The sequence below is a fragment of the Pristis pectinata genome, chromosome 9 (assembly GCF_009764475.1).
Source record: "Pristis pectinata isolate sPriPec2 chromosome 9, sPriPec2.1.pri, whole genome shotgun sequence".
In the NCBI taxonomy this organism is placed as follows: Eukaryota; Metazoa; Chordata; class Chondrichthyes; order Rhinopristiformes; family Pristidae; genus Pristis; species Pristis pectinata.
The window spans coordinates 17,801,932-17,821,582 of NC_067413.1; the positions used below are offsets into that span (position 1 = coordinate 17,801,932).

The following is a 19,651-nucleotide window of genomic DNA, read 5'->3' on the forward strand; positions in this document are numbered from 1 at the left end:
TTTTCTCATCTGTTTTTGCAGTTGAAATACTTCAGGGGTGGGGGGAGGGGAGGGGGGAGTAGAGGAGTGAGGAATGCAAGTGGCCTACACAGTCCACCTAACCTTGTCAAGACTGTTTTGTCGCAGAGACGTGTAAATTAATAGACTCAAGTGCAGAAGGAATTACATGAGAAATAACTTTAAGCCAAAAATATAAAGAAGCACAGCATGCATATTTGTTCGTTTCTGGCAGAGGAGCTGTCATAGACAAAAAGAATTGAATTAAACTGACAGATTGCATTGCGTGGTGTTCTCGGTAATTATCCTGCCCAGACCTGTCACTACAGCTGACACAGTATAACTGATGGGGATACTACAGATTAAAATTTACACACTCCCTTCTTTTGCAAACCCAGCTAAGCAAGAAACTCAGCAAAGCAGAAAATAACGGTCAAACACAACAAAGTTTAGAGAAGGGCTCATTTTCCTGAACTGCTAAGGTTAGCAAGAAAGTTAAACTAAATATAAAGCTGAGAAACTTTGTCTGAACTCACAAATGACATCCAGTTGAAGAAAATATATTCACATAACTTCAGAGGGAAATTGGATTTCTACTTAAAAAGAGGAAATGGTGCAATTCTAATGGACAGAAAGGTACAGATTGGTAGGTCTTATAGGGATCCAGTAAAGGAACAATGGGCTAAAATTGGCTTCCTTCTGTGATTTAAAAATTCTATGATTTCAAGATTCAGATTTTATTTTTGTTTCCCCCATCAGGAAAGATTGAATAAGCTGAGCTTGTTCTCCAGAGAAAGATTGCCAACAAAGGTATGGCGGCAGTCCAAAAACTGTCACAGCCCTTAAACACCTCATCAAAATAGACTTCCTTTATGCTTCAACCCAGCATGCTTTTGTGCAGAAATCTAGCAAATGAAGCATGCCTGTGTTTTCTCCTTCCATAATTCAACTGTTTGGGACCAGTACAAGCAACATTGTTTCCACTGGGATTGAGATAAGAAAACTCGCCGAGAGTGGGATCAACGGACAACAAATCACATTTGGAAGAGGGATAACCAAGGTAGGCACTGAACAATTCTTTGCATGTCACAATATACACAAATCGTTCAGGAAGACTGACTGTCATAGCCTGGGCGATACATGAGCATGAGGATTGAAATAACCGGGGGTACAAACAAAAATCAAATGTTTTCCCCACAGAGTTATGGAATTTTTTTTTGCTCCCTGCATGAAACTTTGGAATGTTTTTGAGCTCTCCCATCTCTCATTCAGGTGGAATTGGAGAAAGTGCTCCTTACAACCTAATGATAAATCAAGTGTTGCAGATGCAGACAAAGAGCCATCTGCTGAGCCGGTATCTTGGTCAACACCACCAGAAGCAGAAGAAAACCTGTGCTGCTATTTGTAGGACGTTGCAGATGCCTGAGGAAACCAACAAAAGGAATTTGAAAGGCAAAAAAGAAATGCAGGTTCTGGAAGGTTGAAATAAAAGCAGAGAATGCAGGAAATATTCAGCAGGTCAGGTAGCATCTGGGATGAATGAAATAGAGTTAATGTTTTAGGTGGATGACCAATGTAGATTTGAAAGGATAACTCTACTCCCCCATCCACAGATGCTGCCTGACCTTCTAAAGGAGCTCACTGTTGCTGTGTTCTCAGATGTTTTAATTGGACAAGGCACTCTGTAAATTTCAGTATAATATATGAACCACCCAGTGATCAAAGCTTGATAGTAGCACAGCTCTCTGGAAACACAACTTTTGATTTTCTCGATGACTCGAGTTGATCAATAACCTTGTTAGCATTCCACTACAGGAATTCATTGTTTGTCACTGGGGGCTGAACCAATCAATCAAAGCAATCTGAAGGAAGAAACGAAGTTTGCCAAAACCAGATTGGTTTACTGTAAAACATTTCATGCTGCTCAAGAAAGATTAGCAAATTAAATTGACATTTTAGAACATGTGAATGAAAGTATAAAGAGAAGGGCCAACAAACCCAAAATGACTGGCATCACAGTACATTGCAGAGTCCTTTGGCATAATTTTATTAACAGAATGACATATTCCTTCAACAACATATGAACCTGCACCTTATGGAAAAGGGCCATTGGAACAGAATTCACAAATGTCTGCACAGCAGATTGCCTTGACCTCAGTGTCTGTGACTCAATAAATTCTCTTGGAAATGGTCATCATTAAAACAGTGTAGTAGTTGTAAGAATATTTACTGTTGTACACTTAATTCTTATGAAAATTAGTAAACACTTTTATTTTGTTGAAGACTAATTCACATGTTTAAAAGGTCTATTTGCTGTAACTAGAGAGGAGGAATATTAAGAATACTGTGTAAAATCAGAGGAGAAAATGTCAACAAGAGCAAGGCAACCAAGCCACAAAGTCTCCTGTTGAAAGGTCATTGCTCTGAAGTGTTAATTGTTTCTCTCCCTACAGATGTTGACCATCCTGCCAAGTATTTCCAGCATTTTCTTTTTTATTGCAGCGCTTGCAATGTTTTGCTCTTGGCCTCTTCCTATAATGTATTTTATACTGGTTTAAGAACTTACCCTCAGTCATACGTGCTGCCAATGCAATATGGTCATGGCTGTACTTTGTATTCTGCTTCTGAAATTCAGGAACAAAATAGCTTAATGACCGTCTTTTGATTTTGTTTTATTCAAAGCATTTGTCCATAGTTTTCAACAACAGGATATTATAGTCTTGCACATCTCCACTGATGCTGCCTGGCCTGCTGAGTTCCCCCAGCATCATCGTGTTTTTCATCTAGATTCCAGCATCTGCAGTCCTTTATTTCTCTTTGCATATTTGAGTAGCTTTTGCAACCTGCATCTTCTACTGGTAAAATATCAATAAACGTTGATTCCACCTCACACTCAGAGACCAATAAAATGAAAAAATATTTGATACTTAGTCTGATGTGTTGCACCACAACAAAAAGATACAGCTCAAAATTGTTTTACTTCATCTAGATGAAGTTAAAACAGTTTTATGGGTCATCCTGACAATGCAAAATTTACATAAAAATTGAGATCTTCAGTTGTGAGATTCACAAAACTAAACAGTTGTATTTGCCCATGTACTTTGTATTTTGTGAATTTCAGCGCAGCACTCTCTTTTCTTACAAGTTCTTGCAGATGCTGACACTTAGTCGAACATATGCGATCTTGAAAGCCAACTCCACCCCTTATTTGTTTGGGAGAGTACTACTGAATGAACAGATGCTGTAAAAAGGACAGACATGGAGGGGTGGGATTCCAAGGTCTTCAGTGAGACACAGACAGGCTGGTGAAGAATAGTACCTACAAGAGGTATGCACTTTGTGTGTAATGGCCATGGAGACCTTCCAGGGCTTCAACCTGGTGCTCTTGGCAGGACGCAGTCTATGAATACCTGCACTTTAGTGAATTCTGTTCTGCAGGCAAATGCCATGGTCACTCTGTCTACTTCTGTGGGTTGATGCAAACACAGATGAAGTCTCCCCTGCTTAAACAGAAAACTTCCCTAATACAGCAGTGAGAGAACTGAGTACGAGATGCGCCAGAGATCAACAGCAGAGGCCTGGAATGACACTGAAGCAAGTAAGCTGAGAGTGGTTTGGGAGCTTGACCACGAGCAAAGCATTCCAGACCAGATGAAGGATCTCGGCCTGAAACGACAACTGTGCATTTCCCATCCACAGATGCTGCCTGGCCCTCTGAGTTTCTCCACCATTTTGTTTGTTGCTCCAAGTTGTAGAGTGGCGTAGCTTGTAGAGCTGCTACCTCACACTCCAGCAACCCAAGGATGGGGAATAAGCCCTATCTCAGAAATGCCTTCAGGCTTCGACAGAAAACACCTGTCAAAGCTGTCATGGAATTTGAGAAGTTTTTACATGCCTCTGACATTCATCGCGTCATAGAGCCAAATAGCGCAGAAACAGAAAATGCTGGAAAAATCAGCAGGTCAGGCCACATCTGTGGGAAGGATATAGAGTCAGTGTTTCAGATTGGAGACCCTTTGTGGGCCAGAAACTGAAAAGGAGACAAAGAAGTTGTAAAGCTGGAGAGGGGGACGTCTCTAAGCAAAGAAAGAGGCCAGTAGGCCCACTGAGTCTGTACTGACCATCAAGCACCATTTACACTAATCCCACTTTAATGTCCTCATATTCCCCTCATCTCCTTCCAGTGGTCCCTTTCCCATTAAATTCCGGGCAGCAGGCTGGATCTAGCAAGATCCACCCACTATTTAAAGCAGGTGCGACTTACGTTATTTACTTAAACATTTTTTTTACTTACTTGTTTCATAGAATCAAGAACAGTACAGCACAATACAGGCCCTTCAGCCCACAATGTTGAGCCAACCTTTAAACCTCAACTAAGACTATCTAACCCCTTCCTCCCATATAGCCCTCTATTATTAAATTCCTCCATATGCTTATCTAGTAATCTCCTGAATTTGACCAATGTACCTGCCTCCACCACCACCCCAGGCAGCGCATTCCATGCTCCAACCACACTCTGAGTAAAAAACCTCCCTCTGATATCTCCCTTGAACTTCCCACCCATTACTTTAAAGCCATGCACTCTTGTATTGAGCATTAGTGCCCTGGGAAAGAGGCGCTGGCTGTCCACACTATCTATTCCTCTTAATATTTTGTACACCTCTACCATGTCTCCTCTCATCCTCCTTCTCTCCAAAGAGTAAAACCCTAGCTCCCTTAGTATTTCCTCATAATGCATACTCTCTAAACCAAGCAGCATCCTGGTAAATCTCCTCTGCACCCTTTCCAATTCTTCCCACATCCTTCCTATAATGAGGCGACCAGAACTGGACACAGTACTCTAAGTGTGGTCTCTAACCAGAGTTTTGTAGAGCTGTATCATTACCTCGCAGCTCTTAAACTCGATCCCTCGACTTATGAAAGCTAACACCCCATAAGCTTTCTTGACTACCCTATCCACCTGTGAGGCAACTTTCAGGGATCTGTGGATATGGACCCCCAGATCCCTCTGCTCCTCCACATTACCCATAATCCTGCTACTAACTTTGTTCTCTGCCTTGGAGTTTGTCCTTCCAAAGTGTACCACCTCACACTTCTCCAGATTGAACTCCATCTGCCACTTCTCAGCCCAGCTCTGCATCCTATCAATGTCCCTCTGCAATCTTCGACAATCCTCCACACTATCCACAACACCACCTACCTTTGTGTCGTCTGCAAACTTGCCAACCCACCCTTCTACCCCTCATCCAAGTCATTAATAAAAATCACAAAAGCAGAGTTCCCAGAACTGATCCTTATGGGACACCACTAGTCACAGCCCTCCAATCTGAATGCACTCCCTCCACCACAACCCTCTGCTTTCTACAGCCAAGCCAATTAAATGCCACTATCATTAATACATCGTCTGGCTCCACATCAGTGATTTTGGGCAATCAATGGAAAATTGAAATCAATAAAAGTCAAACTAAATCTCTGTAATTAAACATCACTTTTTGCCTGCCAAGATTAGTAAAAACAAAAACTAAATTCTGCCAAGCCTACTTTTAAGACTTTGGAAACAGGAAACAAGTTGAATGTGCAGCAGGTGCATTTACTTATGTCTAATTCCAGATAACGGTTAATATTTAGATGTTAGCCTGCACTGGAACATGATCAAAGTGTTTTTATCTTCAGCCCTTCGTCAAGCCTTACAAAAATTAAACTTGCTTACTTCAAACACTTTAATCATCATAGCTTCAATCCTGTTCGAAAGGAGACTTACAGTGGACTTCAGAATATCAAAAGGTCAAAAGAAGTGAGCTCCAGAAAACCCACGCCTTGTGAAACAAACTCACTCACCTTTAGCACAGTCACCCCACACCACTATAGGAATTTCTAAAAGAACCACTGTTCCAATCACTACTGGCCTTTTCTTTTGCTTACTTCTTGCTTCAGTGCTGCATCTTAAGATTGCATCAACTGGCAATTTCAGTCCAAAATCTGAGACTGAAAAGGATTGTGTTTTAAGTTGACAAGAGTTTATTTGCTTTGAAGTTATTCAGTTATTGTTAGTGCTGTGGGTTGGCTTTGACCCAAGGCTCAATTTGATCTTTTCAGATGCACACAGGTAGTAGTTCAACTGGAATATTCAAATGAATGGTGAAACAAGTGTAAAAATCTATTCTTTCTCTTCAATGTACATTGTGAACCTTGCTTCAGTGTTGTGGAATAGCAAAAAAAATTGGTTGTCTTCTTGTTATCTATCGCTGTTATAGCAGTGGACCATTTTTTTTCTCAGAGCAATCAGAATTTCTGGATCAAATAGAGGAAAAAATACCAAATTAGTTGAAGTTGAAAGGACTTTGAGGAAAGCCATTAACCTTGTTAGCAGGCAGAGTCAGGGTGAATGTGGAGGTACAGCACAGACCAAGTCCATGCTGAGCTTTTTGCCCATCTACACGAATCACATTTGTTTGCACAAGGTCCATACTTTGCTGTGCCTTATTACCTTTTAAGTACCTGTCTAAATGTCTCTTAAACAAAGCGACTGTATCTGACTCCACCACCTCCTCTGGCAGCGAGTTCCAGATATCATCCCCTCACTCTGTGGAATAATTCTCTGTTAAAACTCCTTCCTCTCACCTTTAACCTATGCCCTCTTGTTTTTTGGTATTGGTATTGGTTTATTATTGTCACTTGTACCGAGGTGCAGTGAAAAACTTGTCTTGCATACCGATTGTACAGGACAATTCATTACACAGTGCAGTATATTGAGTTAGTACAGAGTGCATTGAGGCAGTATAGGTAAAAACAATAACAATAACATAGTTTGATACCCCCACCATGGGAAAAAATACTACATACTATTTTTATGCCTCTTTTAATTTTATATACCTCTATCAGGTCACTCCTCAGCCTCTTTCGCTCCAGGGAAAACCTTTCCTATCCAATCTCTCCCATAACTAAAGTACTCCAATTCAGGCAACATCCTGCTGAAACTTCACAGCATCCTCCCAAGCACAAGCACATCCTTCCTATATTGTGGCAACCAGAACTGCAGACAACACTCCAAGTGTGGCCAACCTATGTTTTCTAAAGTCGCAACATAACATCCCAACTTTTATACTTTATGCTCCAATGTATGAAGGCAGTCATGCAATATCCTTCTGCACCACTATATCTACTTAAGGAGGTAACGAAGATGAATGAAAGCAGGGTAATAGATGTTGTATATACAGGCTTCAGTAAGACATTCAACAGGTCCCTCATGGTAGGCACACACTGAACCTGACAAAGCACAATGTTCCCCAGGGAAAAGCAAGTGTTATTTCATGAAACTTGCAACTAGTCTTTATGGGAGTTTTAAAAACAGCACTAGGGTGATATACAACAGGATTTTAACAGCATTAAAATGTAATAAAGCAATTTCTCAGCCAAAGAATTAGGTTACAAGAAACATTTACACACACACTGGAATTGAGATAGGGGTAATCTGATTGGACTTTCCAGAATATTAAGGTAACTGAGAGGGTTGTAAAAACTGAATTTATTTCTCCAGGTTGCAGAGCCTAGCATGGAGATATATAACCTCAAATTGCAGGACCGATCCTTTTGTGAGAGTAAGAAAGAAACACGTTTACATGTTAAGAGTGGTTGAATTTTAGAACTCTGTTGTGCAACAGTGGATGATGGTCCTCCAGTCCTGATGAAGGGTCTCAACCCGAAGCGTCGTCTGTTTATTCCCCTCCATAGATGCTGCCTGACCTGCTGAGTTCCTCCAACATTTTGTGTTGTTGTTGTTGCAGTGGATGATGGTCAGTTGATTTTAAATACATATTATATTTTCAGGGTTGGGGAGTCTAAAACTAGAGGGCATAGGTTTAAGGTGAGAGGGGAAAGACTTAGAGGACCCGAGGGGCAGAGTGGTTCACACAGAGGGTGTTGGGTATATGGAACAAGCTGCCAGAAGAAGTGGCCGAGGCAGGTACAATTACAAAGTCTAAAAGACATTTGGACGGTACGTGGATAGGAAAGGTTCAGAGGGAGATGGGCCAAACACAAGCAAATGGGTCTTGCTCTGGTACACACAAAGGTCGACGTGGACCAGTTGGGATCAAGGGCCTGTTCCCATGCTGTATAACTCTATGACTCTATTAGTTTTCATTAAGCAAAGGTATTAAATGATAAAGGTAAACATGGATATATGGACTAACCAGGATCTCATTGAATAACCAGGCAGCCTTGGGTAGCTTAATGACTGATTCCTGTTCCAATGATTGCTGCTCTCAATACAATAGGAATGGAGCTGTTGACAAATGTTGACAGTTGATTGATTAGTTTTCAACAGTCTCAGACACGATCAGAGGAAACGCTCTAACAGTAGGGTGTTTTGGGAACTGTGGGTCCAAAGTCACTTGCTCTCGCCAAACATGTGCACACACCAAAATAAGTAAGAACAATAAACTGAAGGTCAGCAACTATTGAAGCAACTCATAAACTTCATTGATCACATCAAGAAAACACACTTGTGAATGTGTTGGAATGGCTGCCTCCTTCAAAATAAGCTGAGCTCTTTATAAGAACATTAAAAATAGAAGCAGAAGGGGGCCATTAATGTCCGGTACGGTATGGCAGCATGGTAGTGTAGTGGTTAGCGTAACGCTATTCCAGCACCAAGCGACCTGGGCTCAATTCCGCCGCTGTTTGTAAGGAGTTTTTACGTTCTCCCCGTGTCTGCGTGAGTTTCCTCTGGGTGCTCCGGTTTCCTCCCACATTCCAAAGACGTACAGGTTAGGAATTGTAGGCATGCTATGTTGGCGCCGGAAGCGTGGCGGCACTTGCAGGCTGCCCCCAGCACATTCTCAGTAATGCAAAAAGACACATTTTACTGTGTGTTTCGATGTACATGTGACTAATAAATAAATATCTAATATCTATATCCCTCCATCCTAAACAGAAGGATATATGGATATTTGGTATAGCATTCTAAAGAGCAAGTCTTAAGTTAAGATTCTGTTTTGTGGCCAGCAAAATATCTGAAGTATTTCATAAATTAGCACATGATATACACTGATGGAAATACAAAAAGATGTAAAGGCTGAAATAAAACCAGAACTGGAAGACTGACATTGTGTAATGTGAGAAGAGGGAAATACTTGCATTCCTATAGCTCCATGGATGAGTTCAAACCTTCCTAAAACATTTCACCGTTAATGAAGCACCTTAATTACGTATATTAATAATATTTTAATGGAGGAAATAATGCCTCCAGTTTGTACAGAGCAAGATCCCACAAACAGCTATGTGTTAATCGACCTGTGATCTGTAGACTGAAAAATAAATAAACATTAGTCTGGATACCTCACTAGAATTAGACTTGTCCTTGCAGATTTTAGATACATCTTATGGGAAACCCCGTACACTCATATGTTTTGAACAGTCATCATTCAGAAATCCCAGTGCATGTAAAAATCACTGTCAGCCAGGACCCAACTGGTGTATATTAAATGTCTCTTTTGCCTCAGTTTCGGGTCACTGTACAAAGGCAGAAAAGTCTTCCAAGAACTCACATCATTTCCAGCTGCAGCACAACTAGGACGATTTCAAAAGCAAATAAATAAGCAGCAGAGAACTAACTATCCAAAATTTAAAGCGTTACACATCTTTGAACTCCTGTCCCATCTTGATGTGCAAGGTCTCGGGCAGAATGAATGAGTGTGCACATTTTCAATGCTGCCTACCGTTCTGCCTGGGATGAATCTTCCACTGTCAAAAGCAGCCTGTTTGCCACTGGAGATTTTTTTTAAAAAAAAGAAAGTTCATTAACTGCTTTCGCTCCCAGCAATAGATCTTTTGCTGCTCCTGGGAGAAATGAGTTTTGAAGATATAAAAGTAATTAATTCTCAAATGGCAAAGAATGACTAGAAATATCTTTATCGAGAAAAAAAACAATGCCTATGATCACTACAGAGTCCAATACACAAGCAAATGTTTCAATTAAAAACTCAAAATCAAAATACTTTTACATCATTCTCCAAATCTTCTCCCTTACTTGAGAAAATAACTTAAAATAATGATCTTCCCAGCATCTTTCTTGTTTCCGTGAAATACAAAGGATGGACACGAGATATTTAAATGAATTTATGACTCTGTATGTCATTACACATTCAGTTTTAGCAGTAATGGCATACAGACTCATGAATTCAGACACATATATCCAGTGTCCCTCCCTTGTATTTCAGAGGGAAGTGTAGAAGATTACTCTTTTAAATTATTTTGTCAGGTAAGAGAAAGATATGGGGAACGATGTATTTTGATTCGAGAGGTATGAAGAAGATTTGACGAATGATGTATTTTGATGTTAATTGATGCATTTGCTTGCATCTTGGACTGGATTGGATGTTGCTTTCCAAGAACAGGTCTAGATGCAATGGGCCAAAGCTACACATCTATGCTCTTTGAATGGATGAGTATGCTACATTCTTCATGTTTTGTTTTGATGAAGAGGGTCAATTTTTTGATACTTTTCTATGTGTGGTTGCAGTGTGATATAGCAAGGAAATAAAAATGTTCTTAATTTACCTTTCAGTACATTGAACCGAAAACAGTAGTAGGATAGGATATGATGAATTGACGACTGAAGAATGGAACGCTATGCAGTACTTGACCGCTCCTTGCACTGTGATAAGATGAAGCAATAATAGTCAACAGCACATGAGCCACTGGCCACACAGAATAAAGAATTCTCCTTTATATTTCTAAGCGATTTCAGATTCATTCACAGATTCTAGAAGATAGAAATGTCTTTGCTGGTGATTTGTTTGGAACAGTCTTATCTCTTATATTTTGAAACCAGGTTGGAAAAACACTGATGATATATTTCATTACAGCCAGTTCAAAAACCAAAGCCTCATAATTATTTATCATTCAATGTATAAAATATGCTTAAAAAATCTATTTTAACTCTCAGACAGCCTGTGATGAATTAATATGTTATAGCAGAAAGAGATTAGATCATTTCTGGAACACTAATCCAAGCTTCTGGATATTAGTCGAGTAACTTGCTCACTATGCTGTTGTACCCTTCCATTCATTGACACTAATATATCAATAAATGATGTATTATCTGGATTCTCTGACTATAATGTTGAACAAATTTGAATGACTTAGGGGCACCAACAGTTTCCACCACCAGACACATCTCACTATTCTGAAAGGGCCATACCCTTGGTGACTTCCTGGTTCATCTCCACCAACCACTTTCCTCTTAACACTCCTCTACGCAACCATGGGAGATGCAACGACTTCCTTTCTACCTTTTCCCTTCCTACCATCTTATGACCCAAATACTCCTTCCAAATGACCATCAATTCACATCAGTTCTTCCTGTTTAATGCGATGGATTCATATTCGCAATGTGGTCTCCTTACATTGGAAAAATGAAATGCAGGTTTGTGTTGCTGCTTTGCAGAATGCTTCCATTCAGCCTGCACAGAAGATCCTGTCATTTAGTTCTCTGTCCCACTCCCACTTTGATCTCTCTATCTTCAGCCTCCTACATAGCTCAGTGATGCCCAATGTATGCTCAAGGAACACAAATTATCTGTAATCTGGACGCATTGTGGCCTTTGGGGCATAAAACCGAATTCAACAATATCAGGTAACCACCCCGTCATTTTTTCTCTTCCTATTGATATGGGTCTGATTTTCTCTTTCAATTTTTTTGTCATTTGTTTCTGCTGATTTTTTTGTAAGTAATTATTATATTGACATTTCAATAGCACCCTCTTGTCTCCCCAGGCTTACCCCTCTTTGCACCTTAAAACAAACTTGTTTTCACACTTTTCCATTTCTGATGAAGGGTCCTTTGACCTGAAACAGTGATTCTGTTTCTCCCTCCACTAATGCGACTTGACCACCTTTACTTCCAACATTCTTGATTTTTGTTTAAGATTTTTAGCATTTGCAGGTGTTTTAATCCAAAATAATGATCATTTATTCCAATGGTTCCTTCAGATTGATTCGAGAAGCTTCTACAAACAGATGTATCCCAAAGAAGTGTCACACAGAGTAACACAGCATGGAAGCAGGCCATTTGGTCCATCATATTCTATCATCTTCAGCCCTTTGTCACTTCCACCTATCACCTCCCAGCTTCTGTCACGATTTCCACTCTCCCCTCCCCCATCTGCCTATCACCCCCCTCACCTGGATCCACCTATCACCTGCCAGCTCTTGCTCCAACCCTTCCTTCCACCTTTTTATACTGGCTATCGCCCCTCTATCTTTGAGTCCAGATGAAGGGTCTCAATCCAAAATGTCAACTGTCCATTTCCCTCCATTGATGCTGCCTGACCCGCTGAGTTCCTCCAGCTTCCAGCATCTGCAGTCGTTTGTGTCTCTGATTATTCCCTGCCTTTCCAAGTGATCATTAATCCTGTCTCTCAGAATTTCTTTTCCAATAGCTTCACTACTGCTGATGCTAAGCTCACAAGTCTGTAATTACCAGGCTTTTCCATACCGTCCTTGTAAAGGGATATCACATCTGGCACCCTCCAGTCAACTCACACCTCAGTTATGGCCAGTGAAGATATAAAAATTTCACCCAGGGCTTCAGCAGTCTTTTCCCTTGTCTCCCACAACAACCTGGGATAAATGTCATTGAGCTCTGGGGATCCATCCACCTTTAAGCTCACCAAGACATTGAGTACCTCTTTATTTATAGAGACTTGCATTGGATTCATCTTCCCCTTTGCTGAATCCTCCAACTACAAAGTCCATTTCCTTTGTGAATACCAATGATAAGTATTCATTTACGACCTCGCCTGTACCTTCTGGCTCCATGCCCAGATTTGCACCTGGATATGCAGTGGATTTCTACTTTGAAGTGTGATATGCTAAACCATAGTTTACTGAGGACTAATGTAGCATCAAGGCAACAAACAATTGGTGTTTTTGTGGCAGTGGCTACTTCAGTCTGACAATGGACAGCAAAAGTTCAAGTGTTCCAAGTGCGAAGGAGAAATCTGTGAAAATGACTCATAGAACATAACAGCACAGTACAGGCCCTTCGGCCCACAATGTTTGTGCCGACATTTTACCCTGCTCTAAGATCCATCTAACCCTTCCCTCCAGATAGCCCTTCATTTCTCTTTCATTCATGTAGCTATCTAAGAGTGTCTTAAATATCCCTAATGTATCTGCCCCCACAATCTCTGCCGGCAATGCGTTCCACGCACCCACCACTCTATGTAAAAAACTTACCTCTGACATCCCCCTTATATCTTCCTCCAATCACCTTAAAATATGACCCCTTGTGTTTGCCATTTTCACCCTGGGAAAAAGTTTCTGACTGTCCACTCGATCTATGCCTCTTATCATCTTGTACACCTCTATCAAGTCACCTCTCATCCTCCTATGATCCAAAGAAGAAAAGTCCTAGCTCACTCAGCCTATCCTCAGAAGACATGCCCTCCAATCCAGGCAGCATCCTAGTAAATTTCCTCTGCACCCTTTCTATGGACTCCACATCCTTCTATAATGAGGCAGCCAGAACTGAACACAATACTCCAAGGGTGGTCTAACCAGAGGTCTATAGAGCTGCCAACATTACCTTGCGGCTCCTTAAACTTAATACCCTGACTAATGAAGGCCAGCACACCATACGCCTTTCTTAACAACCCTATCGACCTGCGCGGCAACCTTGGGAGATCTATGGACGTGGACCCCAAGATCCCTCTGTTCCTCCACAGTGCTAAGAGTCCTGCCATTAACCTTGGTATTCTGCCTTCAGATTTGATCTCCCGAAGTGTATCACTTCACATTTTTCCGAGTTGAACTCACCTGCCCTTCTCAGCCCATGGTCTGCAGTCTATCAATATCCTGTTGTATTCTGCACTATACTCAACACCACCAACCTTCGTATACATCAGCAAACTTACTAACCCACCCTTCCACATCCTCATCCTAGTCAAGATTTATAAAATCACAAAGAGCAGTGAACCAAGATGGTGACCTGATGACTCCTTGACTTGTCTATAAGTCTCCAAGGAAGGACCTGAACTCTCTTAATGTTCTTCTGGTGTGTACGTGTTTAATATCATTTCCACCTTTTTCTTGACAACCTGCTGTACAGTCTTATCCAACTTTGGGCCAAGATGAACAACCTCTCTCTGTAGAAAAGAAAACGTGTTCCAGTTTGACACTTTGCAGTGGATCCTCTGGAAAATCTCTTCAAGCAATCTCAAGTTCTCCTCCTCATTTGCTGTAGTGTTCAATATATGTTCGTTGATTTTTAGAGGCAATGAAGATTTCCCTGTACGTTTGGGGGCAAAGTTTATCTCACTTGATAATTTTGTGCAAGTGCGTGTAAACCTTCTTGAGCATTCACCGTGAAGTAGCTTTGACTTGCCTGGTTGACGTTGCACTAAGCATACATATGGATATCAAGCTGTTAAAAAGCTTTGCCACATCAGTTCTAGGATGTGAGCAGGGGATACTGTTCTGTTCAATGTGCTGCCACTAAAATGGACAGACTTTGTCTGATTTTTGGAATTCCAATGATTCCTGCCATTTAGTTATGACATTGCAACTACACCAACACTCCTATGGTGTTCCCCACTTCTTTTATTTCCTCCTCTGCTTTCATCTGATGAGGATAGGGTACTGGTCTATGTTGGCAATACAGAGGTATTACATCTTTCTAGATGCAAGTACTTATTTCCCTTTGGGTTTGCTATAGGAATGCTTGAATTAATCTGCATATTAAAACAAAATCTTGACCAGACCAGCACGTTGTACTGAGATACGAAATCCGTGTCCAGTCAAGCTCGAGTCCATTCAATCAATCTCTGCCCTGCAGCTTTGATCTACAGGTGTACACTGCCTGATCACTGGCAAATTTGATTTCCTTAATCATCTGCCCCAGAGTATACAGTGCTTCACGTAATCATGTGTGTATTACCATGATGCCACCATGGGATCTTGCTGAACCTCTGATTGCATGAGTTATACCCAAAAATTGAGCAATCTGTACAGTATGTCTAAACTCATTTCCAGATTTTTGCCCATTTACTCTGACTTGAAATCACTATTATTACTTTATTGTTATGCCTGTGGCGTAACATCACTTAAAGCCTATTGTTCATCGTCTCCATTCATTTTCATATTGTACAGAACATATCTTCCTTCACTGGTTACTTCCTTCGCTGTCTGGGTACCAGGGGACAGCTGATCTATGAACTAATTGCATTTTTTCTCCCTTTACAAATTCACACTTTGTGTCACATTTTATAACTATCAAAACTTCAAGCTATCCAGAATAGACACAATGAATTCAATACATAGTTGCCCTGACAATGACAACAGATCTTCCACCTTTAGTACTCACGTAACTCATGCCTGATGAAGAAGCCACCCCTTATTACTGCCCCTGTTGGCTTAATCATACCATGCACCTTAACATCCGAAGCCTGCACTGAATGGAACTCCCTCGCGTTCTTCGACATCATTTCTGTACCAACAACAATTGTGCATATCATGTCAAAAGTGAGCTCCTGTGTATTAAAAAGCATAGTCTCAATCCTCTCATCTGTAAACCCCCAGACAAATCAATCACTCAATCTGGAAGCATTCTGAAATTACAATGCCGTTACAAATACAACAATATATGCTAAATGCGTTTCTTCAAACCTTTGACTGCAAGTACCAATATATAGCTTTCAAACATTTTTTGAAGGTGCTGGGTTAAATTAGCTCCACTATATTATGTCAGATTTATTTAATGAGACATCAATCATCCCATGAGATACGGGTGAGTCCCTCATTGCGGCTGTTCGGCTTACAGAATTTCGCCCTTACAGAATTTACAAACCATTACCGAAAAACGTGAGATGAGGAATAAAGTTCACTCTCACTGAACTTATGTGAAAAAAGTAAACCACATAAACTTTTTTCAACTCACGTTTCTTGATGCATGCACAGATGACATGTTTTCGCGTTATGGAAAATCATGATATGGACTGTTTTCTACCAATGCAACTCTCCCCCAACCCCCACCACCCCGTAATGTGTGTGTGGGGGGGGAAGGGGTCATCCGTGTTATTAAATTAACTGGTATCAAATCTTGTCTCCACAAAAATAACTTTCTTCCACTTGCAAATTGCTTTGTTCTTCTGCGTATCACTTCCTCCCACTACATCCATTGTACTCTTTGTGTGGAAAAACATCTGCATTCACTCCAAAGGGGTACTTTTTCCTGTGTCTTGTTATAGTTACCTAATTTTCCAAAACATTCAGTCTGAATCGAGTTTGCTATTATCCCTGAGCTTTCTTTGCACTCACAATCCCCCACTTCTTTAAATAAAATAGAGAATGTTGGACACACTCAGCAGGTCAGGCAGCATCTGTGGAAAGAGAAACAGAACTGGTGCTTCAGATCAAAGACCCATCAGAAGGGCCTTTGAATCGAAATATTCCTGTAGCTTAGCCCAGAACTGTTAGCATTCCCCAGCAAACTCTTGCAAACTTTCAAGAAATGAAGATAAATATGGGAAAATAGCAAACGTTAACTGGCCTTGAAATGAAGGATCAATGAAGTGAAGTGTTCTGCGAAAAATGTTCATGTCAACTTTCAGACTGAGAATGTTACTGCTATAATTGAAACACCTGCACGATAGTCTGCGGCCAGCTTGTTGAATTTTGTGGGTCTGATGGAAATGCCCTTAATTTTTCTTTTCTTAGATAGGAAATATCCTGCAAATTTTCACGGAAGACCGCATATTCATGCCCCTTTTCAGCATTGAAATGAGTAATTTGAACATAACATTTATAAGAAATCTGAAATTCCTTTCATTTCCCTTTGGGTGAGTTAACAATACTTTCTCCAAGGCAACCCTTCATTCATGGCATAAAACTGCTTGCAACAGCATTGTTTGACATGACCTTCCCACACTTTGCATTGATGTGAAATGGAACTGACTCACATTAATGCAAACTGTGTTATGCGTGAAATCCCCTGAATTGAATTCAGACAAGTGGTGGGAGATTGTATTCACAAGGTGGTCTTGGCTTCGTACTGGCCATAGTTTAACTGAAACCAGTATGGGGTGGAAGGATGATGAGATAACTGATTCTCCTACTATCTCTTTGAATGACAATTTAGTAATTTAACTTAAATCTCCAGCCAGTGAACAACTTGGTGCTTAAAGTATGCTTCCGGTGTACCTGTTAACTTTCTCAACCAGTGCATGTAGTAAACTCCATGAAATAAAATGCTAAAGCACTGATTCCCTGTGGCATTTTCAATAAACCTTCAATCTTATATTAATAAAGGGACTAACAACATCTTTTCCAGCAGAAAAAATCTATTTTAAGTTGTTTGATTCTATCAGTAAATCATTGCTAGGCAAACTACCGTGATGCCTTGTATTACATTGTAGAACCCTGTTGATCAAACAGATTCCATTGTACAAAATATAGATTGTTTTACAGGCATTTCCCATTATTCCTACTCTTAAAATGCAAACTAAGAGTTCGATTACAATAGGAAGGCTGCATTCTGACACTGAATATAATGGCCACCTTTGGAACTTTCTCCCCCATTCTTCAGTTTCTCTCATCCACTGCCAAAGGCACAACCAAGAGCCCGTAGTCTCATGCAATTGAATGCTTTTCTCTTCTTATATGTAACACCTCTTACACCAAGGTTGCAGCAAACAAGCACCACAACCCTACTAAAATGTACCCATGATTTTAAATACAATTCTAAGGACAAAATTACCTTGCAAACTTTAATCCATAATTTTAACCACTCAAAAAATTGACATTTTTTATATATATATACATGACAAGGCATCTTTGGAAATAATGACATCGCTACTGTATTAATGCCATTGATATTCCATGCAACTAACTCATTCTGCCTGGTTAGTCTCCAACCTGATGGCATGAACATTAAATTCCCTAACTTCTGGTAACTGTTCCCCTCCGTCCCTTCCCTCTTTTTTCCTCCTAATCCAATCCATCACCTTACCTCTTTCTTCTACCCCGCCCTCTCCATCTGCCCATCACCCACACATGCCTGCCACTGGTTCACCTCTGCACCTCCTTCCCTTTATTCCACGTTCCACTGTCCCCTTCTATCAGATTCCATCTTCAGCCTTTTGTCATTTCTACCTATCACCTCCCAGCTTCTGACATCATTCCTACTCTCCTCCCTCCCTCACCTGGATCCACCTATCGCCTGCCAGCTCTTGCTCCACCGCTTCCCCCCACCTTTTTATACTGGCCATCTCCCCTCTTCCTTTCCAGTCCAGATGAAGGGTCTTGATCCGAAATGTCAACTGTTTATTTCTCTCCATGGACATTGCCTGACCTGCTGAGTTCCTCCAGCTCCTTTCTGTGTTTCTCTAGATTTCCAGGATATGCAGTCTCTCTTGTCTCCAACTTCAAGTAGTGCCAAGCAAAATGGCTAAAATAAGAAGCTTCCTTTCAGTGTATTAACATAGTTTGGTATTACAGTATGTCATTTCCCTTCAGGGGTAGGTTAGATGAGCTGTCAATCAAATTGCTACTGACACCCCCCCTTGCCCGTGCAAATTGATGATTCTCTGAAAGCATCTCCTGCTGGGATCCATGCTGCATTAAGCCACACCAGTGTAATCATCCAATTTCCTCCTTTGAATATTATCACATATTATCTCACTCTGGTGACATACTTGACAAATATCATCCATAATGTTTCAGCTGGACCTAATTCATGCCCTGATCTTTGCTCTGCATTGCCAGATGCTGTAATTTATGTGTACAGCCCTTTTAAGCTTTAAGCACAGTAGCATAGCAGTTAGAGCGACGCTCTTACAGCGCCAGCGATAGGGGTTCAATTCCCATCACTGTCTGTAAGGAGTTTATACGTCCTCCCGTGTCTGCGTGGGTTTCCTCCGGGTGCTCCAGTTTCCTCCCACATTGCAAAGACGTACGGGTAGGTTAATTTGGGATTAAAATGGGCAGCGCGGACTCGTTGGGCCGGAAGGACCTGTTACCACGCTGTAAATAAATAAAAATAAAAAAATTTTTAAAAATTAACTTAATCAAATCAAAATTCTGAAACGCAAAAGGACGATGAATTAATCAGCCACATCATCACCTACCTACCTTCTCACCAGTTACCACACCTGTTCCCTCTTGCATTTGCATTGCCTTTGTATCCACTTATGTAGGCTATTGCAATAACCTGCTCTGGTAACTTGCTTGAAAACTTAAGTATGTTACCCCGACATATAAAAATAATACCCTGCAGCTTGCTCTTGATAATTTAGTTATTTGCTTTAATCCAAAATGAAGTAATTGAATTACTCAGTCATATAAATGAAGCAATTGCTTTAGATTTGTACCACTGACTTCTTACATTGCAATCAAATTATCCAGCAGTTTGAATTAAATAACTCAAAAATAATAGTTGTAGATTATATTTTTCCTCATTTTAAAACTTATTTGCCATTTGAACAGGGAGAGAAATATAATTTTAATGAATATTTTTTCAAACTCATGTCACTGATAGTGAGCATGTCAGTATTAACAAATACTTGGTAAATACTTAACAAATGGCTTGATATCATTTCTGCACAGAATGTTGTTTTTTCCCAGGGACTAAGACCTTTCACAAAAGTGCAGGACA

The 19,651-nt window shown here is 40.6% G+C and overlaps 1 protein-coding gene across 4 annotated transcripts in view; it reads right to left on the reverse strand.

Moving 5' to 3' along the window:
• The window catches only part of tsnare1 (T-SNARE Domain Containing 1), a 650,834-nt gene that overhangs the window by 306,368 nt on the left and 324,815 nt on the right, over nt 1-19,651 (reverse strand). The gene's annotated exons all lie outside the window — the stretch shown is intronic.